Source organism: Dromiciops gliroides, chromosome 4, assembly GCF_019393635.1.
Source record: "Dromiciops gliroides isolate mDroGli1 chromosome 4, mDroGli1.pri, whole genome shotgun sequence".
NCBI lineage: Eukaryota > Metazoa > Chordata > Mammalia > Microbiotheria > Microbiotheriidae > Dromiciops > Dromiciops gliroides.
In genome coordinates this window covers 357,998,071-358,023,359 of record NC_057864.1, presented here as the reverse complement: position 1 = coordinate 358,023,359, position 25,289 = coordinate 357,998,071, and the positions used below count along the sequence as shown (strand labels likewise).

Genomic DNA, 25,289 nt, shown 5'->3' with positions numbered 1-25,289 from the left:
TCTACACTAGCTCAAGTTCTCATAAATTCTCAAATGGACTATTAGAATAACTTTTTAATTAATCACCTTGTCTCCACCTTCTTCCCTCTCTAATCCATCCTACACACAGATGCCAAATGGGCAATTCTAAAACAAAGGCCTGACCATGTCACTAGAAAATTCCAGTGATTCCTTATTACCATTAAGCTAAAATGCAAACAGAGGGTTTAAATTAGAAGCTTTCACAGCCAGACTCCAACCTACTTTTACAGGCTTATTACATATTATTTTTCCTCAAACACAGGTCTAGCAAAAATGGCCTTGCTGTTTTTCACACACCACCCTCTATCTCCCATCTCTTTGTCTCTGCAAGGCTATCCCCCTCCCAGAAATGTCTAACTGCGTTCTAGTTTCCTCTGCTAGAAATTAGTAAATAGTTGGTGTTTAATATTCTACATCCATGCATCTTTTCTAGATTTCTAGAAAAGTTTCTAGAGGGCAGGACCTGTAATATCTTTGACTTTGTATCCTGAGCACTTAAATATTATGTCTGGCACAAAGTAGGTACTTCATCAATGCTTACTGAATTGATTTTAATTGAAGTTTGTTGTCACAAAAATCATTTACATCAATATCTCCCAGATATTCTAAATGCCTATGAATCATGGAATAGTATGATCTCAGAAGTTCTACAAGTAACCAAATGGGCAATGAAAAGATGCATTGGGGATGGAAGTATGCCAGAATAGATCACCAATGATGATTTAGTTATAAAGAAGCAATGTGGGGTAGCTAGTTGGCACAGTGGATAAAGCACTGGCCCTGGAGTCAGGAGGACCTGAGTTCAAATCTGGCCTCAGACACTTAACACTTACTAGCTGTGTGACCCTGGGCAAGTCACTTAACCCCAATTGCCTCATTTAAAAAAAAAACATTAAGAAAAAAAAAGAAGCAATGCAGGGCAGCTAGGTGGCACAGTGGATAAAGCACCAGCCCTGGAGTCAGGAGTACCTGAGTTCAAATCTAGCCTCTGACACTTGACACTTGACACTTACTAGCTGTGTGACCCTGGGCAAGTCACTTAACCCTCATTGCCCCCGCCCACACAAAAAGAAGCAATGCAAAAACCATCAAGAGAATGTGTTATTGGATCAGGAGATGGTCTCATGTATATATGTATTTAAATTAATGCACATGCATATATGTATATATACATTTGTGTGTGTGTGTGTGTGTATATATATATATATATATATATATATAATCTATATACATATGTATATTTACGTGAAGAAGTTGGTGGAGTGGTTTGGAAAGCTAATTTTATTGTCAAGAAAACCTGGGTTCCAATTCTGTCTTTAGCATGTATTCATGTATGATCCATATGACTCAACAAATCACAACCTCTCAATTCCCTCAGGAAATTCTCTAAGAATATTTTGCTTATTTGCATTGGTAGATATTTCTCAAACTATGACAAGTAGAATTTTTAAACCTATTATATGTTCAACAATTTTTTCCACTTAATTATAGTCCATATTTTGCTATAAATAATTTAAGACACTGTTAAGACAGTGTTAAGACACTGGACTAAATTGAAATATGTCTCTAATTCTGACCAATCTTAAAATTATAATTGTGGTGTCTTATCTTAGAAACAGCTCTTGGGACCTGGTTTATGCTCAAAATGGTGTTTCATTCTTGAGTATAAGTCATTAGTTGTGTAGGATACATTTGTATCAAGAGCAAGGTATTAAATCTTTCCATAAAAATGTTACAGATCAAGGATGTGAGTGGAATTAGATGAATATATGTTTCATTAACAATTACAAGTTTAAGGTCAGGTTTCTCAATACTTTAAAATTGAAAGAGAATCATAGACAAGGAAATTAGTTTTGTGATAGAATTAATGAAAGTATTTGAATGACTCCAAGTTTTATCATTTTGGCTAGCTAAGAATGGCTTTTATTTGTTCTTTAAAAATTAGGGCTGTTAAAGAAAAATTTACCAGCTAAAGTCTTTCTCTGCTGTGTTGCAGCATGGAGATAATGCTGGGTTTTTGAAGGCTATGTCAGTGGAACATGTATTATGCCAACTTCTGGTCTGATCATCAGTCATCTAAAGTTGGGAAGGCTCATTACTAAAAAGCTAATCATCAACTGATGACTTTTCTCACCTATAGTAACTCAATCAGACTATATGTAGAGGAGGAAAAGGATTGGAATCTATGTTGCTAGAGGAAACAAATATGCTGATGAAACACTGGGTCTTTGAAATGAAGAAGTATCTTGATACTTAAAAAGTAGATGATTTTTAAGGCACCACTTTCAAATATGTAGAGGACCAATATAACAAAATTTCATATGAAACAATGGCTTCACAAACCCTTAATTCCATGAAGCATAAATATAGCAACCTCGTTTTCCAAATATCAGGGCACATGAGTTCTTAATTGTTTAATAATGGGAAGTCATAGCTACTATCAGTTTTCTATTCCTTTTCTCTAAAGTAAGAGTGTTGGACTGTATGATCTATTAAAAATTCCCCTTAGTTCTAAAAGTCAATTCCAAAGCATTTTCCTAAATCAGCACTGAAATTAAATAGCTCCACTTTCAAGCCTCGGTAGAAAAATAAATGCAAATTTCCCTTATGATATCTGTATGGAGTCTGGGGTTCAGATTTAATTTATAATGAAATAGCTTCTTCTTTAGAAGGTGTGATTTTGAAAGACAATGGATCCAAACTCTTCAACATTCTGAAAGCATCTGGACATTTCTCACTGCTTGATTTCTTCTTTTTCCCTACGTCGTTGATATGACAGGAAATGCATTAGGCCAAAACACAAATAAAGTCATTACCCACCTGTACATGGGGTGGCAGCTGTCTGTTTTCATATCCATTTCTTCTGCTTTAAGTGACAATCAAATAAGTATTTTCAACATCTCCTAAAGCCAAGGTGGCAGTATAAAATTTCAATCTTGAAAAAAGTCACTTTTTCTTTAATGAGATACATGAATCTGAAAATGAGATTATCTGCTTTGTTCTAAAATTTTATAGCAATACAGAAGAGTTGAAGGAGACCCATTAAGAAACTCATTATATTGTAAAAGTTTCCTAAGACCCAACATAGTATCCCTGCTGCAGAATGCTTCAAAAACACAAAAGTGTTTCATATTTATATATTATGATTTGTATTATCACATAGATCAAAAAGTGGTAGCTTTTCAGAAAATATACTTTGGGGAGAGCTCTAAAAAGATTTCTTTTTCAAAAAAAAAAAGGGAGGGGAGAGACTGTACATAGTGTCAATGCAGAGAAACGTAGGTTTTCATAACTGAAGTTGGATTCCAGTATAGAAAAATATTATATGAAAAATAATGAGATCTCATTCTAAGAATATAGAGATTACCTCTACCACACAAAGAAAATAAATCTTTAAAAACTTTAAAGGAAAAAAATCTAACTAAAGGAATGATAGAATATATTTTATTTCTAAAAAATCATTCTGAAATCTTCCCTTTATTCTTTTAAATAAATCCAATAACTATTGTGCATTTCACATAAATGATCCTGATTTATTAATTCTTTAAGAACAAAATTAATTAACATTATGGTTATGAGTATACATTTATTGGTAAGAGATGAGGAATAGTGATAATATTCATATTCAAGAATCGAACAAGTCATATATTAATTTACAGGAAAAAAAACAACTTTGGGATTGAGTTCTATGATTTTAGCACTGTGGGAAATACTCATTAATATGGAGGCAGATAAGCAGCTAGTCTAAAACCTAATATATTAGGGTGCTTCATGGAGCATTAGGAGGTTAAATGATGTGGCCATGGTCCCACACCTGACTCCAGGTCTTCTGGACTCTAACTTCAGCTTTTTATGAACTAGGTCTCCTTCCTCAAAGTTAGCTAAACAAAAACGAAAAGGGAAATACAGCTTGGATAAGTAATTCATGTCAAAGTATAAATTCTCCTTACACTCTATTATGTCACCTAAAATAAAATAAAAAATATTATTGGGGTTAGTCAATAACTACTTGTTAGGCACCTACTATGTGTGAGGCACTGTTCAAGATGCTGGAGATACCAAAAAGTGGGAAAAGAAAACCCTGACTTCAAGAAACTCACAGTCTATTGGGGGAGTCAAATATAAATTTCATTCTCTTCTTTGTTCTTCCATTTTTTCCTTCCCTCAATCCATATAATCACAAGTCATTTAGTCACCCATCCACTTGCACTCCTGAACCAGCAATATTGGCATCCTTAGATTTATTCTAATGTGAGAAGAGGATTTCATTAATAAACTCCCTTGAAGCTTCTGAAAGCATCCCTACCTTGACACTTCTAATAGGGTAGACAGCTATAATTCCCAATCTGCATTTCTTAAAAGCAGATAAAGGTCATGAATAAATTAGAGAGGCCTACTACTAGATTGAGATAGAATAAACCGGTGCTGAAATAAAATCATAATGATTAAAAATCCTCACCTAGAAACATTTCTTTTCAGCGCTTAACATTTTGATGCAAGTAATATGTAGGCATTGAGGGGCATCACCAAAAAGTGATTGGTTTGCCTAGCCCCATGAATAAGTAAATTCCGTTTGGAAAAAAAAAAGTTCACACTTAACACATGTATTTATTTGTCTGCATCTACTTGCACTTATTTTTCAAAATCTAGGATGACTTTAATCCAAAGAAAAATGATTCATTGATTAACACTGAGCATATACACTAAAGTAGGAATAGAATAAAAGCTCCCACCCTGCCCTGTTTGGGTTTTTAATATATTTTTGTTGTGGTTGTTCTATTGCTGTATATTTTTGTTTGTTTTTGGCAAGGCAATTGGGGTTAAGTGACTTGCCCAGGGTCACACAGCTAGTAAGTGTTAAGTGTCTGAGGTTGGATTTGAACTCACGTTCTCCTAACTCCAGGGTCAGTGCTCTATCCACTGCACCACCTTGCTGCCCCTCATTGTGTATTTTAACAGACTCTTGGTCTGCAACAAAACTGAAAGTGCTTTCATTTAGTACAATGCCTAGCACATAGCAGGCATTTAATAAATGTTTATTGATTTATAATGGTTCCATGATTCCTCAGTTAACTCTGTAAAACAAACAAAAAAAGGAATCCTTGACTCTTGTACAAACCTTTTAAAAACTGATTTTCAAGCGGAGGATATATTGTTAAATGCATCCCATCCCTAACCAAATAAAATAAAATTCTCTCCCAAATGTCTGAATTTTTCAATTTTAAGTGACGCTAAATATTATTTTTCATTATACATTTTCTAATCATTTTCTCCTTCCACAACATAATGTAAGACTTAGTTTCCATAGCTTTTGTGAAACACTTCACGCAACAAACCTCTGGATCATTCTCATGGGTTACTTGTCCCATTGGGGCCTATTAGTATCCATCCCAAGATGTGAAAAAATTAGTTGCTCAGGGAAGAATTAGATCCAGTGGCTAAACAGAGATTTGAGGCTATTTTGCTTTGCCCAGAAACCAAATCTGGAACTGAAATTTCACTGTAGACCAGATATCTCTGTTATTTCTTATATGTACACCAGGAGCTCATGTAATTCATATAATCTACAAGAGCAATGGTACCAGAAAATAAATGTATTTCTCTAGACAGAATTCTATTTGGGATTTTGGTAAGGTTTCTGTACAAAGAATTACAGCAGGGGCAGCTATGTGGCAAAGTGAATAGAACACTGGCTTTGGATTCAGAAGGACCTGAGTTCAAATTTGACCTCAGACACTTGACACTTACTAGCTGTGTGACCCTGGGCAAGTAACTTAACCCTAATTGCCTCACCAAAAAAAAAATAATAATTACAGCATACTGTCAAAAACTCATCTATCCAGTACCCAACAAATGGGTAGCTAAGCCTCTTTCACTTCCATGGGAAGATCACTGGACTGAGAGTTACAAGACAAGTGAGCTCTGACACTAACTCATGGGTGACCTTAGCAAATGAGTTCACATCACTAAGTCTCACAAATCTCTGTAAAATCAGTGTTGGACTAAAGGAATGACAAGATCCCTTCCAGATATAACATTGGATTTTACTTCTTCACTCTGCACTTTTCCACTTCTCCGAGTGTCTTTCCCTACTTATAAATTCCTTCCTCCCTTCCCTTCCAATCTACATATTTCCAATTTTGTTTTCTCTATTTTATTTTTGCAGGGCAGTGAGGGTTAAGTGACTTGCCCAGGGTCACACAGCTAGCAAGTATCAAGTGTTTGAGCTTGGATTTGAACTCAGGTCCTCCTGAATCCAGGGTCAGTACTTTATCCATCGTGCCACCTAGTTGCCCCTGTTCCCTATTTTTAATAGTCTACTAAGCACACCCCATGTGAACTTGAACTTTGTTCTCAACAGTACTCTGTTATCTCGATCTTTTTACTCCTGCTTTTTTCATCTAAATTCATTTGTTCTATCCCTCTTCCCTTAGGGTCCTTTCCTAGATCCCTAGATAAGTGTGGTGTTATTTGCTTATTGGTGGATAAGAGCTTTCTTGAGTAAAAAACCAACTTCCATAATGATGGAAGCTTCTGGCACAATAAGAGAGGTAATGAGTTATCTAGGGACAAATAAGTTATTTAGTGGCCCTCCAATACCGTATTCTACATGTACTCTAGATTCATAAGAACCCAAAGGTTTTCTGGTCATTTTCTATCCATTTTTTCTTTGACAGAAAAATCATGTGCCCCGAGAACCATACAAGAAGTGATCTGGGTTGTGATTTTCGATACTCAGAGCATCTTTCATCCATAGATTTTGAAAAAATTTAATCATTTTACCAATAAAATAAAATGTTTTCTACCTAGCTATTACTTATTATAGAACCATAAGATATCATAGATGAAACTAAACCATTTCCCTGACTCTTGGAAGTATTTCTGTCATAAGTAAAATCTTAACTGAGAACTTGGAGAGGCACCCACCTCTGCTACCCACCCTCTCTTTCTTGTGCTCACTTTCTTGCTTGCTCGCTCCCTCCCTCCCTCAATCTCCTCTTTCTGTCTCTCTTTTCTTTCATTAGATATGCAGGTATTTAATACTGGATTGAGTGCTGGGCCTGTAGTTTCTATGACTCATCTTACTGAATTCAAACCCAGTCCCTGACACTTAATATCTGCATGACCCAGGGTAAGTCATATAACCTTATTTGCCTCAGTTCTTCATCTGTAAAATGAGTTAGAGAAGGAAATGGCAAGCCACGCCAGAATCTTTGCCAAGAAATCCCCAAGTAGGGTCATAAAGAGTTGGACACAATTGAAAAACAAATATCCACAAAAATCCAGATTCATACAATGTTTCCCTGAGACATTATTTTTGATCTTTTGCTGTAATTTCACATTTATGACTATAAAGCTGAAATAAACAATAACAATCTAATGTTAGGTGAAGGACAGGTAAGTAATGTACCAATATATTGAGGAATAAAATAAAATATATAAATTTAGCCCCATTATTTTATAAATGTTGTGGCACAAAAAAGATTCAAATTTGCATTGAGGGCCAATCAAATATCTGACACATTTTCAATTAATTCAGCATTATCATTAATATTCCTGTTTATGAGTCTCCCTAGACATGAAAAAATAAATTTCTTGATACACGGCATTTCAAATGCAAGGGATGGACTTAAAAGAAAAAAATGAACATTTTCTAGAAAAATTCCTTATAATGAATAGAATGAATATAACTGCTTCAATATAAGTAATGAGTCTAATAATTGCTACATATGAAAATGTGTTTGTGCATGCACACACATATCTGCTCACACAAGAATATACTCTTCACCAGAGACCCAATTTATTAGAACATAAATTTATCAACTACCTACAGATATTAACTTATTTTTCTTGTTGAAAAATCTATATACAGGTTAAAATATTTATTTTCTATGGATTATTGCTATTCTAAAGTCTAAATTAAGCCATATTCTACCCCTTTAATATCTTTCAACAAAGATTTATCAACTTGAGTTAGGAAGATACATTTGGAAGGGATAGCTATGTTACATGAGCATATTTATACATGTTCTTATGCTGGATATGTGTAGGCATGGATAGGTAGAAATATGTAGATATAATCTCTATATGTATATCTGTATATATACTTTTAAATGCATATTTATATAGATAGATACAATAGGGAAGAAAACAAAAAGGTAGCCTTTCATTTTATTAGATTTTTTTTTGTGGGGCAATGAGGGTTAAGTGACTTGCCCAAGGTCACACAGCTAATAAGTGTCAAGTATCTGAAGCCAGATTTGAACTCAGGTCCTCCTGAATCCAGGGCCGGTGCTTTGTCCACTGCACCACCTAGCTGCCCTCCATTTTATTAGAATTTAAAACAAAGTGGTGACTCAGAAACACATATTTGAGGGAAGATCCCACTTATTTTAAGATGTTCTTTTTTGATTTGTTTATTACAAAACAACAACAACAAAAACCAAAACAAAGCTGTCAAAGGTATTAGATCTAAGGAAAAATAAATGTTCAGCCATGCCAGAAAAAGGCTAAATTGACAAATGAATTGAAGGCCTTAATAGGGAACCCAATTCAATATGTTTTACAATGTCTTTACTCTAATAATGAATATTTTCACATTTCTCACACTCCCCTTGAATATTTGCTATTGCAATGTTGGGGAAATGATAAAAATGATCATAGTGACCTAAAAAGAATAAACACCTACGAACTTCAAAAAGTAGTCTGTGGAACTTAGGACCTATTTATCTAGGAATTCCATGCTATTTATGTTATCTTTTGGATAAGGTCCTCATCACTTATATGGGGTTTGGACTCTACAACACTTTACATCTTGATGTCCAAATCCTATATCAGGAAATTGATTTTTGTACTCTTTTTTTTTTTAGTGAGGCAATTGGGGTTAAGTGACTTGCCCAGGGTCACACAGCTAGTAAGTGTTAAGTGTCTGAAGCTGGATTTGAACTCAAGTCCTCCTGAATCCAGGGCCAGTGCTCTATCCACTGTGCCACCTAGCTGCCCCCGATTTTTGTACTCTTAAATGAGGAAATAAATTTCAACCTGAAGAGTTATTTTTTTCATACAGATAGCTCCTTACTTTCTCATACCCAAGAATCATGCAATTCACACATACATGTCTGTCTCTGTCTGTCTGTCTCTCTCTATATATATACATACATACATATACATATATATATATTCATTTATGGTACATCTTTAAAATTATAGAGCACTTAGATGAAAACTAAGAAATGCAGGCAATAGCCCAAATGAGTGGGATACACAATAACAAGTACAAGAAATGATTGATCTTCCTCACCACCATTCTTTTCATTCAAAGAAATTCTGAAAAATCATAGACCTGCTACTGAGAAAATGACTTGGTGAAAATATTTTTCTATAGTGGGAATAAATTTGGTATCTTGATATCAATTTAATTAAACATCATGTCTGCTTTGTATTCAGGGAACAACAAAAAATATTATGTCAATAGCCCGAACCTTTAGCCCACTGAGCCAAACTAGACTCAAGGATGGTCTTAAAACTTTTAAAGTAAAAATTAGTCTAACTCAAATGAGGGGAGGGGTTAAGATATTGTTCCTACAATACCTGTCCAGTAAAAAATTCTATAAGCAAAGTTTATGACTGTTGATCTCAGGTTTGAACATGTCACACTTCATAATTAACAAGCTGGTAGAAATTGGCTGGCTCAGGAACAATACTACTTAGCATTAATGATAGGAACATAATATGATGGTGCACCTAAAATCCATTACCTTGTTTATGGTTGTGTTACTATCATCATCACCACCACCACAAAATCATCACATCATCAATACAAAAGCTAATGAATATTTTCTATATGTAAAGCCCTACACTAGGCACAGTCATATAAAAAACCAATTCTTGCCTTCAAGGTATTGATAGCCTAAGTGAATAAATGACACATTCATTATATAATCATAGCCATAATTAATAATTCAATGCAGTATATAAGATTAAAATGAGTTGATATGTGAGATGTTAAGTAACAGCAAATAAGAGAGATGATAGGTAATAATTGCACATCATAAATGCTTTATTTAAAATTAAATTCTTAAGACTTTGGATTTAGCAAGACTTTACCAACTTGGGGATGTTTAAAAATAGATAATGCCACAGAAAAACAAGCATAAAACAGGTGATTAGAGATCTGACAGCCACTTTAATGTCAAATATGTGTATGAAGTAAGGGCATTGATTGATGAGAGATTAAGTCAAATTATAATAAAGAATAAAGATAGGAACACATTGCATACAGTAACTCTGAACCTGTCTAAATAAGCTGTTAACTCTAAAAAATGAGAATGATAAAAGTAAAGATGCTGATTCTGATGATCAGCATTTTTAGAAAAGTTACTGTCATCAAGATTTCAAAAATTTGTGATTACAGTCATGTAACTCCCTCTCCATCAACTCATATCCCTACTTGTCAATAATTTAATAAATAACTCTGAGGGAATTACCCACGGTTCATTGAGATTAAATGACTCCCCCTTAGTCACACAGTGAGGCAAGATTTGAACCTAATCTTTTAACTCCACATCTAGTAGCATTATATCCATTGCACATTGTACTTTGGAAAATGTTAACACATTAGAAAAAGTCACTTTAATAAGGACCTTATAAATACTGAAAAACTACCTTAGTCAACAGACACTTAGATTTTTTGAAAAAATGGAGAGATATGGTGGCCAAAGTCAAAACTGATTTATAAAATTTTTTTAAAAACTGATTTTTAATACAAACTCACCTGTTGAGTGTTAGTAAAGAGAGTGATGGAAAATTACTACTAGTAATGTCTTACAAAGGCATTTGAGGCAAAAATAAATGTTTAGAAATGAAATCCAGCTAAGTCAGATCATTCTGATAATATTTGTGAATGAATTTAGGAGGAGGTCAATAACAAATGCAAAAGATCTGCCAATTTTCCTATTATGATCTATTTTCATCAGCTATGAGAGACTTGCCACATTGCATGATCTATAACTTTAGTATCTAATGTACCAAGTGAGGGAAGAGTAGTGGCATTTAAGAAGAAGAATTCAGGAAGAACACCTGAACCCCACAAAATACACAAAAGGAAATAAGCACATGAACTGTTGCAATTATAAGAAGTTTTCTAGCATTTATTTTCAAGAAATCTCAAAGAGGAAGCTAACACCTTGTAAACGACTTTTATGCAACCCTTAGTTTTTTGAAGCACTTTAAATACATTTTCATTTGAATGCCACAAGAATCCTGCTATATGTATTACAGTAAAAAATATACCTAAAATATAGATAAAGAAATCAAGGTTCAGAGATGCTTTTACTTATGCATGATTAAATGATTCATAGGTTTTAGAGGCAAAATTAGAATGAAGGTCCTCTGGGTTACAATATTAACATTCAATCCACCACAAAATATTAACCCATGGAACTTTTCTTTAAGAAAAGGAACATAACCAAAATGATGAAAAAACAAACAACTAAATAATCATTATAAAATATTAGAATTTTTGCCAAATTTTTTTTGTCTTGAAAAATATTTCTCAATTACATGGAAACATGTTTAACATTTTTATTTTTACAAATTTGAGTTTCAAATTCTCTGTTTCTGTCCCACTCCTCCCACATCTTTGAGAAGGCAATCAATATAATATAGATTTTAATGTGAAGTAAGGAAAAACACATTCTTATAATAGTCAGGTTGCCAAAAATGGACAAAAAACAATGAGAAAATGAATGTAAAAACAATATGCTTCAATCTGCATTCAGACTTCATCAATTCTACCTCTGGAGTTAGATAGCATTTTTCATCATAAGTCCTTCAGAGCTGTCTGGAATCACTGTACTGATCAGGATAGCTAAGTCATCCACTTGATCATTTTATAATAAAGCTGTTATGGTGCACAAAACCTCCTGGTTTTATTCATTTCACTTTGCATGAGTTCATATAAGTCTTCCCAAGCTTTTTGGAAACCATCATGTTTGTGATTTCTTATAGCACAATAGTATTCCATCACAATCATACACCACAACCTGTTTATCCATTTCTCAATTGATAGGCATCCTTTCAATCTCGTCAGTTTGCCATGAGAAAAAGGGCTGCTATAAATATTTGTGTGTGTATAGGGCCTTTTCTTTGATCTCTTGGGATACATATCCAGTAGTGGTACTGGTAGATTGAAGGGTATATAGTTTTATAGCCCTTTCGTCATAGTTCCGAATTGTTCTCCAGAGTTGTTGGATTAGTTCATAATTCCACCAACAGTGTATTAGTGTCCTAATTTTTCTCCTTCTCTCTAACATTTGTCATTTTCTTTTTCTGTCATATTATCCAGTCTGATAAATGTTATCTCGGTTGTTTTAATTTGCATTTCTCTAATCAATAGTTATTCAGAGCATTTTATATGACTATAAATAGCTGTGATTTCTTCTTAAAACTGCCTGTTCATATTCTTTGATCATTTATCAACTGAGGAATGATTCAAAGGTCTATAAATATGACTCTGTTCTTAATATATCTTAGAAATGAGGCTTTATAAAAAAATGCTGTATAAAATTTCCCATTTTCTCCTTTCCTTCTAATCTTGGCTGCATTAGCATTATTATACAAAACCCTTTTATTTTAATGTAATGAAAATTATCCATTTTATATCCTGTGATGTTCTTTGTCTCTTGTTTTGTCATAAGCTCTTCTCTTACCTATAGTTTTGACAGGTATATTTTTCCATGCTCCCCTAATATGTTTATATCATCCATTGTTTCTAAATCATGCACTCATTTTGACTTCATCTTGGTATACAGTGTAAGTTGTTGGTCTACATCCAGTTTCTGCAAAACTACTTTCAAGATTTCCCAGCATTTTGTGTCAGATAATGAGTTCTTGTCCCCACAGCTTGGATATTCAGGTTATCAAGCACCAGATCATGAATAATAATTTATTACTCTGTATTCTGTGTCTTATGTATTCCATTGGTCCACCACTCTATTTCTTATCCACTTTAAGAGTGTTTTCATGATCATAATTTAGTATTATAGTTAGAGATCTCATACTGCTAAGCCACCTACATTCACATATTTTTTATTACTGAATCCCTTGATGTTCTTGACATAGTTTCTTATCCCAAATTTTTCTAGCTCTATATAATAATTTTTAGTAATGTGATTGGTAAGGCATCAAATAAATAAATAAATTTTGGCAGAAATTTTTAATTTTTATTGTTTTGGTTTTATCTACTTATGGGCAATTTAATATTTCTCCAGTGGCTAAAATCTGACTTTATTAATTTAAAAAGTGTTTTGTAATTGTTCATAGAATCCTTGGGTTTTTCTTGACAGGTAGATGCCTAAGTATTTTAAGTAATCTGCAGTTATTTTAAATGAAATTTATTTACCTCTTCCTACTGGGTTTTGATGGTAGTACATAGAAGTGCTAATGATCAATGTGGGTTTATTTTATATTTTGCAACTTTGCTCAAGCTGTTAATTGTTTCAACTGTTTTTTTAGTTGATTTGCTGACTCTCTAAGTATACCATCTTACTATTTGCAAAGAATTATACTTTTATTTCTTCACTGCCTATTCTAATTTCTTCAATTTCTTTTTCATTTTTATTGCTAAATGTAGCATTTCTAGTACAATGTTGCTCCTCACTTTACCCCATGATTTCCCTGGAAAGTCTTCTAACTTATCCCCATTACAGAGAATGCATGCTGATGGTTTTCAGGTAGATACTACCTATGATTTTTAAAAAGGCTCCATTGATCCCTATGCTTTCTAGTGTCTAAGAAGGATGAGTGTTTTCTTTTGTCAAAGGCTTTTTCTTCATCTTTTAATATAATCACATGATGTTCTTGTTTTTCTTATTGATATAGTCAATTATGCTGATAGTCTTCCTAAAATTGAACCAGCTCCACAATACTGGTATAAATCCCACTTGGTCATTGTCTGTGAGTGTGTATGACTCTGTCTTTGACTCTCTGTGTGTGTGTGAGTGAGAGAGAGAGAGAGAGAGAGAGAGAGAGAGAGAGAGAGAGATTGCTATAATTTCCTTGCTAGTATTTTATTTAAAATTTCTTTATCAATAGTCATTAGGGAGGGGCAGCTAGGTGGTGCAGTGGATAAAGCACCAGCCTTGGATTCAGGAGGACCTGGGTTCAAATCTAGCCTCAGATACTTGATACTGACTGGCTGTGTGACCCTGGGCAAGTCACTTAACCCTCAGTAAAGCCAGTAAAATTTAAAAATAATTTAAAAATTAAAAAAAAATAGTCATTAGGGCTTTTGGAACAAAAACTCATTATTTGACAAAAACTGTTGGGAAAACTGGAAAATGGTACAGCAGAAATGAGGTATAGACCAACATCTCATACCATATACTAAAATAAGGTTAAAATGGATGCATGATTTACACATAAAGGATGACCCCATAAGCAAATTAAGAGAGTATGGAATCATTTGCCTGTCAGATTTATGGGCAGAGGAAGAATTTAAGACCAAAGAAGGTATGGAGAGTAAAACAAAATATAAAATACATAATTTTCATTATATAAAATTAAAAAGCTTTTTTGCAAATAAAATTAATATAACCAAGATTACAAGGGAAGCAGAAAACTGGAAAAGAATTTTTGAAACAATTATCTCTGATAAAGGCTTCGTTTCTCAAATGTATAAAGAACTGAATCAAATTTATAAAAATACAAGTCATTCCCCAATTGATAAATGATCAAAGGATATAAACAGGCAATTTTCAGACAAATAAATCAAAGCTATCTATAATTATATGAAAGAATGCTCTAGATCACTACTGATCAGAGAAATGCGAATTAAAAGAACTCTCAGGTTTCACCTCACACCTATTAGAGTGGCAAATATAACAAAAATGGAAAATATTGGATGTTGGAGGGGATGTGGGAAAGCTGGAAGACTAATCCACTGTTGGTGGAGTTGTAAAAAGATCCAACCATTCAGGAGAGCAATTTGCAGCTATGCCCAAAGGGCTATAGAATTGTGCATACTATTTGATCCAGGAATACCACTGCTAGGTATATCCCAGACATCCCCAAAAAGAGGAAAAGACCTATCTGTACAAAAATATTTATAACAGCTTTTTTGTGATGTCTAAGAGTTGGAAATCAAAGGAATGCCCATCAAAATGAAGAATGGCTAAACAAACTGTGATATATGACGGTGATGGAATTTTATTGTGCTATAAGAAATGACAAGCCGGATGACTTCAGAAAGGCCTGGAAAGGCATGTATGTAATAATATATAGTGAAGTGAGCAGAAACAAGAGAACATTTTGCACAGAGACAGCAATATTTTTTGGTGAAGAACTGTGACTGACTTAACTATTCTCAACAACACAATGATCCAAGACAATCTCAAAGGACTATTGATGAAACATACAATCTACCTCCAAAGAAAGAACTGATATTGAGGGTCACTAGGTGGCGCAGTGGATAAAGCTCCAGCCCTGGATTCAGGAGGACCTGAGTTTAAATTCGGCCTCAGACACTTGAACTTTATTAGTTGTGTGACCCTGGGCAAGTCACTTAACCCTCATTGCCCCACAAAACCCACAACAAAACCAAACTTGATATTGATGGAACAGAGTGAAACATGTTATTTTCTACTTTAATTTTTTCTTTTCATCAAGTTTTCTTGCATAAAATGGCAAATATGGTAAAGTTTTATATAATCATACATATATAACCCATATCTGATTGCTTGCTGCCTCAGAGAGGGGGTAGGGAAGGAAAGGATAAAAACTGGAACCCCAAACTATAAATTAAAATGTTTATTACATTAAAAAATAGTCATTAGGGAAATTTGTCTATGATTTTCTTTCTCTCTTTTTTCTGTTCCTGGCATAGTTATCAGAACCATATTTGTGTTGTAAAAGGAACTTGGTAAGACTCCTTCTTTTCTATTTTTCCAAATAGTTCATATAGTATTGGAATTCATTGTTCTTCAAATGTTTGGTCGTATTCACTTGTGAACTCATCTGGTCCTGGGGATTTTTTTTTCCCTTAGGGAGCGCCTTGATGCTTTGTTGAATTTCTTTTTCTAAGATAGGGTCATTTAAGTATTCTATTTCATCTTCCATTAATCAAGGCAAGTAATATTTTTGTAAATATACATCTATTTTGCTTAGGTTGCAAGATTTTATTGGAAAATAACTGGGCAAAATAGCTCCTAAAAACAGCTTTAATCTCATCTTCACTGGTAACTTGATTTCCATCTTTTTTTTTTTAAACCTAATTAACCTATGACTTTTCCCCCCTATAAAATCAGCTCCTAGTTTTTATTAGTTCAATGTTTTTTTTTTTCCAGTTTTAAGTTTTATTATTCTCCTTTGATTTTCAGGATTCCCATTTTGTTTTTTAATTGATAATTTTTAATTTGTTCTTTTCCCAGATATCTTTGTTGCATTTCAAATTCAATGATCTGCTCTTTATTTTTATTGATTTATGTATTTAGAAATAGAAAATTTCCCCTTAATATTTCTTTGGCTGTATTCTGTAAATGTTGGAATGTTGTTTCTTTGTTCTTATTCTCTTTAATGAAATGACTGTTTTTATGATCTAGATTTTGACTCAATCTTTTCTTTTTTTTTTGGTGGGGAAATGGGAGGATAAGTGATTCACCCAGGGTCACACAGTTAGTAAATGTCAAGTGTCTGAGGCTGGATTTGAACTCAGGTCCTCCTGATTCCAGGGCTGGTGCTTTCTCCACTGTACCACCTAGCTGTCCCAACCTACTAATTCTTTCAAATTAGATTGCTTAGTTTACAATTGATTTCAATCTATGTTTCCATGGCCTTTAATTGAATATCATTTTATTTCATTATTACCTGAAAAGGTCATATTTAATATTTCTACTTGTCTGAATTTGGATATGAAGTTTGTATGTTCTAATACATTGTTAATTTTTGTGAAGGTGTCATTTAGAGCTGAGCAAAGGGTATATTCCTTTCTATTCCCATTTAATTTTCTCCAGAGGTCCATCATTTTCCGGCTTTTCTAAAATTCTATTATTCTCCTTAATTTCTTTCTTACATGTTATATAGTTATATTTACCTAGTTCTGAGAGTAAAATTTGAGGTTCCTGATTAGCATAGTTTCATTGTCTTTTTCCTCCCATAATTCATTTAACTTTTCCTTTAAGAATTTAGAAAGTATGCTGCATAAATATTTACTATTGATATTACTTTATTGTCCATGGTAACTTAAAAAAATATGTAGTTTCCCTGCTTCCATGACTTTTTAATTGTTTCTTGCTGGCTGCTTGCAATATTATCTCCTTGAAGTGGGAGCTCTATAATTTAGCTATAATGTTCCTCAGAATTGTTTTTTCCCCCATAATAATAATTTTATTTATTCAGAGTTATACCCAAATTACATGTAAAAACAAATTTTCACATTGATTTAAAAAAAAACTTTGCATTCCCAATTCTCTTCCTCCCTCGCTCCCCACCCCTCCCTATGAAATCAAGCAATTCAATATGTTATATATATGCAGTCATGCAAAATATCTCTACATTAGTCAGTTTGTACAAGAAAACAGACAAAATAACTTTAGAAAGAAGAACCAACAAAAAAATTATACTTCAATCTGTATTCAGATACCATCAGTTCTTTCTCTGTAGATGGATTGCATTTTTCATAAGTCCTTCTGATAGCATCTTGCTCATCATTTCTTTCAGTTACTATTGCTAACCATATTATACTCTTCTATTCCCTCCTCTTGATATTTACTCTATTTTCTATCTTCTTTTATCCTATTCCTCCTCAAAAAGTGCTTTGTTTTTTACTGCCCCCCTCCTTGTCCCCTTCCCCTCCCAGTTTCCCACAGGGAAAGATACATTACTATACCCACTTGAGTGTGTATGTTATTCCTTCCTTGAGCCAATTCTGATGAGAGTAAGGCTCACTCACTCCCCCACTCCTTCCCCATCTTCCCCTCTCCTCCATAAGCTTTTTCTGTTTCTTTTATGTGAGCTACTTTACCCCATTCCACCTTTCCCTTTTCATTTCTTCCACTGCATTCCTAGGAGTTTTTACTTTGGAATTCTTTGCAGGAGATGATCAGTGAATTTTATCAATTTCCATTTTACTCACTGTTTAAGATATCAGGGAAATTTTCCTTGATAATTTCTTGAAATATAATGTTTAGGCTCTTTTTTTATCATGGCTTTCAGATAGTCTAATAATTCTTCAATTATTTCTCCACAATCTATTTTCCAGGTCAGCTGTTTTTCCAATGAAATATTTTACATTTTCTATTTTTCATCATACTTTTGACTTTATTTTATTGTTTCTTTTTTTTTTAATTTTGTGGGGCAATGGGGGTTAAGTGACTTGCCCAAGGTCACACAGCTAGTGTCAAGTGTCTGAGGCCGGATTTGAACTCAGGTACTCCTGAATCCAGGGCCGGTGCTTTATCCACTGTTTCTTAATATCTCATGGAGTCATCAAGTTCCAGTTTCCCAATTCTAATTTTTAGGGACTTATTTTCTTCAGTGAATTTTTGTACTTTTTTCCCATTTGGTCAATTCTATTTTTTAAGTAGTTCTGTTCTCTCTCTTTTTAAAACATTAGACCAATTCTTTTATTATTTTCTTCAGTATTTTTTTTTGCCTCTTTCACCAAGCTGTGTACTCTTTTTTGAGTTCTTCCAGTAAATCTTATTGGGCTTGAATCCAATTCACATTTTTTTTTCCTTTGAATCTTTGTTTTTAGCTGTCTTGACATCATTGTCTTCTGAGTTTGTGTCTTGATCTTCCCTGTCTTCATATTAATTTTTTTTCTCCAGTCAGGTTCTTTTTTGTTGTTTGCTAGTTTCCCCATCCTATTTCTTGACTTTTAACTTTATTTTAAAATTGTGTTCTCCTCTTAGGTTTCAGGTGGCACTTTTCCCAGCTTCAGGTTTTTCATGTTCCTGTTTTCAGAGCTATTTCTGGGACTCTGTAAGTTTTTAGTGCTTTCCAGGTAGTATGAGCTAATGAGAGGTGTGGTCCCTGCTCTGGCCTGTGCTCTGGTCTTTACCCAGGAAGAAACTTTATTCCTTTTAGACTCAAGCACTAGTAATTCTCTTGACCCTGGAACTATAACCATGGATATCCTGTAGCCACAAGTACTATCACTCCTTTTAGCCTTGGAATTGTGACTCAGGCCCCTGCTTTCCCACAGCCATAATTACTAATGCTCCTTTCTGCCTTGGAACTGAGACCAAATCACCCCCCATCCATTACCTTTTCTTTTTTTTCCTTTTTTTTTTGTTTTTTTGGTGAGGCAATTGGGGTTAAGTGACTTGCCCAGGGTCACACAGCTAGCAAGTGTTAAGTGTCTGAGGCCGGATTTGAACTCAGGTCCTCCTGATTCCAGGGCCAGTGCTCTATCCACTGCGCCACCTAGCTGCCCCCATCCATTACCTTTTGACACTCAAGAAGCACTCTGTTTTGCTCTGCTCTGGAACTCTTAACAAAGCCCCTGCTCTCCTGCAGCCTCAAGCACTTGTGATCCTCTTTATGCAGGAACTGAGACATGGATATTTATATGGGACATGTAACAGGGTTCTGAACCCAACACCAAAAAAGGGTCTCTTATAATCTATTTCTGGCCAGTTGTCTGAGCTTGTTACTGTCAGTGAGTTTAGAATTCTTAAGCTACTGCTACCTCCAACAAGGCCTTCCACTGTGTAGCCTAGGCTGATAACCACACTGGTGTGACAGACCTTTCCTGCCAACCTCTTAAGTTATCTTGGGTTGGAAATTTGTACTACCCCATCCTTTTTTGGCTTTGTCATTCCAGAATTTGATTTGAGGTGTTATTTTAAAGTTATTTGGGGATGAATATTGGGAGAGTTCAGGTGAGTTCTTGCTTCTACTTTTATATCTTGGCTCTGCCTTCCAGAATGTTTAAAGCATGCAAATTTTAAAGGTATCTTCAATAAAATTATTAAGGAGGTAACGGGACAAATTTCATAATATGTTTTCTATAGCAAATCACAGATTTATGTTCATTAAAAAACCCTTGTAGTTATAGAGATAATGACATTTATTTTTGTTAATTTTTAAAACATTTAACTCAGGTTGTTTGTTTTTTTTTAAAAGCTTTGAGGGCCCTCTTGAAAAGATGTCAAATTAATATCAAATTTTATGACAGGTCTAGCTATACAAATAACTCTATTCACCAAACAACTGAGTAATATTATCAAAAAATGTGTAAAACAAGAAGATGTATGCTAAGTCATGGTATTTGCCAATTTCTTAGAGATTATCTGCAGAATCCCTAAAAGAGAATTTCCTATTGATTTTTATACACTCAGAATTCTCCAATTCCCAGATTATGTAATTTTAGTCTTAGGACATTACAAAGGCTTCTCAGTAAAAACTGGAATTATTCTCAAGCTGGGTTTAATCATTAACACTGGAAAAAACCACTGCTTAGGTTATCTAAGGACATCTCTTTGATGAGGTTATTCTATCTAGCTATATAGATCATAACACATCATGTCCAGCTATACTTCCTGTCCTCTCATAAATTAGCCACAGCAAACTTAATGTGTTTGGCACCTTCCCTACATTCTCTTGATACTAAAAATGTATAAATGAAACATATTAGCTGGAGTCTCACAGAATTTGAGAGTCCTAAGGGATCCTTATGTCCATTAAGTTGAACCCAAACACTAAATAAATCTGCACAACACAACAAAATGGTGTCCAACCTCTGAAGATCTCCAATGGGGGAGCACACCACCTATTCAAAAATGTCATTTTACATTTGGTTAGTTCAAAATGGTAGAAATTTTTTTCTGATCTCAAGTATAAATTTCTCCTTTGCAAATTGAACCAATTTTTCCTGTTTCTATCTTTCAGTTGTGAAAAGTAAGAGTTTAATTTGTCTTCCATAAGATAGATCTTTTGAAATATAACTATTATGTTACCCTGAGTATTTTCTTCTCAAGGCTGAATATGCTCTATTCTTCATTGATTCTTATTTGTCAAGGACTGCAGTCCCTTCACTCTCTTGGTTGCCATCTTGTGGACATCCTTTGGTTTAGCATTGTTCTTCTTAAATTTTGGTGTCTAAAATTGAACCCAATCCTATATGTATGTTCTGAGGAGGGTAGAGTACATTCAGACTATGACTTCCCTGTTCCTAAACCTATGTCACTTGATGCAGCCCAAGGTTGCATTACTTTTTTTTGTTTGCTACGACATAATGCTGACTCTTATTGAGCTTGCAATCTATTATGACTCACAGATTTTCTTCAAGACATTAATACTTTATACATACATCCCCCTGATTTGTAAATGTGAAGGATATTTATGTACCCAGGTGAAAGAATCTTTACCTTTATCTCCACTGAATTTTATTATATTAGATATGGCTCAGTTGTTCCTCCTAGCTTTGTGTCATCTGAAAATTTGGTAAACATACCAGGCATGTGTTCACTAAAATACCTATGATCTTCTTCAAAATACTCCCCATCATTCTTTCCCCCTTCTGGTTCCTGTTTTTTCTTACATGATTATACATTCTTTATGTACACTGCTGTCTCCCCGTTTCTTTTAAATATGGCAAAGTCATTTGGAGCCAAAATCCAATTATGTATTTAGCCCATTAATTCTTAGTGATACGTATTTGATTATATTTGACTCCTTATGCCAGGACCTGTAGTTTCCCTTGTCTAAACTTTTGGCATTTGTATATAAATACTTTCAATCTATGGGTTCTGCTCCTGGATCCTACCTTGGATTTTTATCCCTTGTGAATTTCTGTTATTTTTTCTTCTTTTTAGTGTCATTATAAATTATTATCTGTGGAAATACACATAGACAATCTCCTTCATTCACCATTAAAAAACCCAAACTTTAGTTTTAGAACCTTTATATTCCCAAGAACCCTCATAAATACATTGTTCCTGAGTTTTGTAAGGCATGATCCATCTTTGGTCAGTAATTTCTCAACTGTTGTTTGGCTTTTGTTCTCAAAGAGGATCATCACATCAGGAAACTCATGTCATGACTTGCAGCAAATTGGATTTATGTGAGGCAGGGCTGTGCAGAATTACCAGCCTCACACTCTCCTCCATAGCCATCTGGGTCTAGTGGCAAGATATAGATCAGGACAACTAGAGACATCCCCAGATGCAAGGGAAGACCTTGGCCTTTTTAAGCTATCCCAGGTCTCACTTTATTTGAGGTAACACCCATTCAGTAATTAATTTGACATATTTAAAATTTCAATCTGGGAGGGGAAGATCCTCAGGGTTTCTGGCCAAAACAGAAATAATTGCTACTTATATTCACTCTGAGATATCAGCACCCAAACAACTCAACTGTATACTAAAGTTGTGGTCCAGAAATCCAAATCCCATTGTCACATGCTACCTCTTTAGCCAACTGCTATGTTTCAAAATTAATATTTATTTTCTGCATAACTTGGCTTCAAAGGGCAAAAGGGAGAAATATGCATCCTTTTTCCCTATATTTTTCAGTTTCTTGACAAAAATTCATAATCATTACTAATACTTTTTGGGTTTTTAGTAGTGTAATTTGTGACCATATGAATCACAAAAAGTAGTTAATTATCATTTTCTCTAATAAGTCTTGGGACGTTCTCTTTTATATCTTAGACATATTCCAGAAAAATCACTGAGCTTTCTGTTATTCTTATCAGATAAACAAAGAAATGTTTCAGTGCCAAAGGGTAAGAAATTGTCAACTACTCATCTCTTCTTCGGTGCATGATCTTCACCTGCTCACCTTATTCACTAAATGCAAATACCTAGATGAAAATATGCATCTATCTGGAGAGTCCAGTAAGTTATACTAATGAATATTTTGGATAGACACTGAGGATGTACAATAAATTGGATACAAATTTACTTGATAAAAAAATCTGGCTGAATTACAATTGAATATTTTTATAGTCATTTTAATGATCCTAAGGTACTTGCTGCTACAAAACCCTATATCTTTGATACCTCTATTCTCCCAGGGATACTGTATGGCCAAAATTCTGGGAGCAGCGCAGTTTCAGAATAGTTAAAATTGTAAATAATGCAAAGCGTTATGGGAAATTTCAAGTTGACTTGTAGCATATTAACCCAAAAGTGTTATGAACAAGAAGTGCCAAAAATATATATAGCAAAAACATGTGCTTGAAATGGAAAAGGACATGGACTTGTTATGTATTGAGAATAAGAGAGAACAAATGAACAGTATTCACACCCTTGTGTAAGAGATAAAGAGGAAGGTTACTAGTGTATTGGGTAGATTCTCTTTGGAAGGTTTTTTAGGATATAGATGAGAATCACATAGGAATAAGAAGAAATTGGGGAGGTTTTGTCTATACCAGTGAGATAAAAGGTCAACCACTGGAATGGAATTCTTTCTTAAATCAGAGAGCTTCTGTATATTATTTGTGTAATGTGGTTTGCCTGGTCATTCCCAAATCACCTAACATGGAGGCTCCTTATTTCTGCTACCACACAGGTTGTAGTACCTTCCTTTGACTGGCTACATAGCAGGAAAGGCTGCATCTTTAAAATGAACAGACTAGCCACAGTCTCTTTTTACATGCTTATGCTGTCTTTCCAATGCACTCTCTTTTCCTGCTGTGTCCAGAGCATGAAGATCACAGATCACTCATAGCATGGGCACTACCAACATAACTAGTAAAAGAGTAATTATTTCCCTCTTCTATCCCAGCTCTGAGAAATGGGTGTTTGTTTGTCTTGTGTCTTTTGTCCTCCTCAGTTTTAGGTACCCAGGGTGGTTCTGACTAGACCCAGGAGTTGGAGTCATGGTTACTTTGGAACCAGGATTGCAGGTGGGATGTTACAGCTACCTAGCCTACTATAGGAGTCTAGAGGAGCAAAGATGACTAGAATTCAAGCCAAGGGTATATTGTAGACTGGAACTTGAGACTGCATTTTATAGGAACTGAGATAAGCTATAAACCTAATCCCCCTCCCCAGATACTGAGGTGGTCCAAGGGTTGGTATATTTGTTATTATATTTTTGAAGTAAATGTTTCTTGTCAAAGCCAAGTTTTTAGTAGTAAAATGGAATTGATGCAATTTGAAGGAACATCATCTTTTGGGGCTAGAAGCAATGGCAGAGAGCCCATGCCAAGCCCCCTTAAAGGTACTGAAGAACCTTAAGGGAATGGTGACATACCTGGATTTCAGTCAGTGGAGGGGGCCAGGGTAATCAGTTATAAGTGAAAACACCTATGTCATCCTTTACACTGCTTTCAATCCAAATACATGGACAACATGTTTCTTTAGCTTCTTTGAATGTATTCTTGGGTCATTTGTGTTTCAGGTGACATTGGTAAAAGTAAGCTCTGTTATTTAATTATAATGCAGATATCAAGTCATAGAATATCCCATTTTCTACTCATAGATATTCAGGTTGTTATTGCAACTCTGAAGGCTTATAGAGACCATTACAGAATGCACTGCTCCAATACTCAATTAAATACATTTGTAACTAGAGTTTTAGTTGGTTCCTGAAATAGGTATTAACAATTTTCTTTTATATTACCTTTCTAATGCCCTTATTATATATCTGAAGCAACCTTATGTCAGTATGTATATACTTAACTATAATGAAACAAAAGAATGTGTAAGCACCATAAGGTTTTATGTTAAATGAACACCACATTAAAACCTACAACTTAATAGAAGTCACAGTGCAAGGGAGGCTGATTGTCTTAATAACATCCAAAGTCAACCTGCAATAAACCAATATAGAGAGACACTTAAATAAAACACTTTCCATTGATTATTTCACCTGAGACAGTGGTAGGAAAATGATAAAATATATGCAAGTAGTCAGAAGTCACACAAAAAAGCTCTCTTTCAAAATGCAATTCATATTAAGAAGTTTAAGGAAAATACAAAATCAAACATTCAACAAACTCAGCAAGCACATGCTGTAGTAATTATTCAAGGATAAAAGGAAATTATAACTAACTCCTAAAAATGAGCCATTCAGTTCTTTTTAAAATGAAGAAAAAAAGTAGAAAAAGGCAAGTTCTCTGTTCTTTTCTGAATTTGTTCTTGTACTTGTAACAGAATAAACAGCAGCAGCTCCCAGCTAGAAAGTTAACATTGGTGGAGGGAAGAAATAGGGAATAGGGCACCAAAAGGAAATTCTGTTTTATTTTACAAAAAATGCAAATATCACAATATTGAGGCATTATTATAAAAAAAACTATTGAGCTACATGTCTGACTTACA

The 25,289-nt window shown here is 34.3% G+C and overlaps 1 protein-coding gene across 2 annotated transcripts in view; it reads right to left on the bottom strand.

Moving 5' to 3' along the window:
- NKAIN2 (sodium/potassium transporting ATPase interacting 2) overlaps positions 1–25,289 on the bottom strand; it is a 1,311,503-nt gene that overhangs the window by 829,284 nt on the left and 456,930 nt on the right. The window lies entirely within an intron of this gene.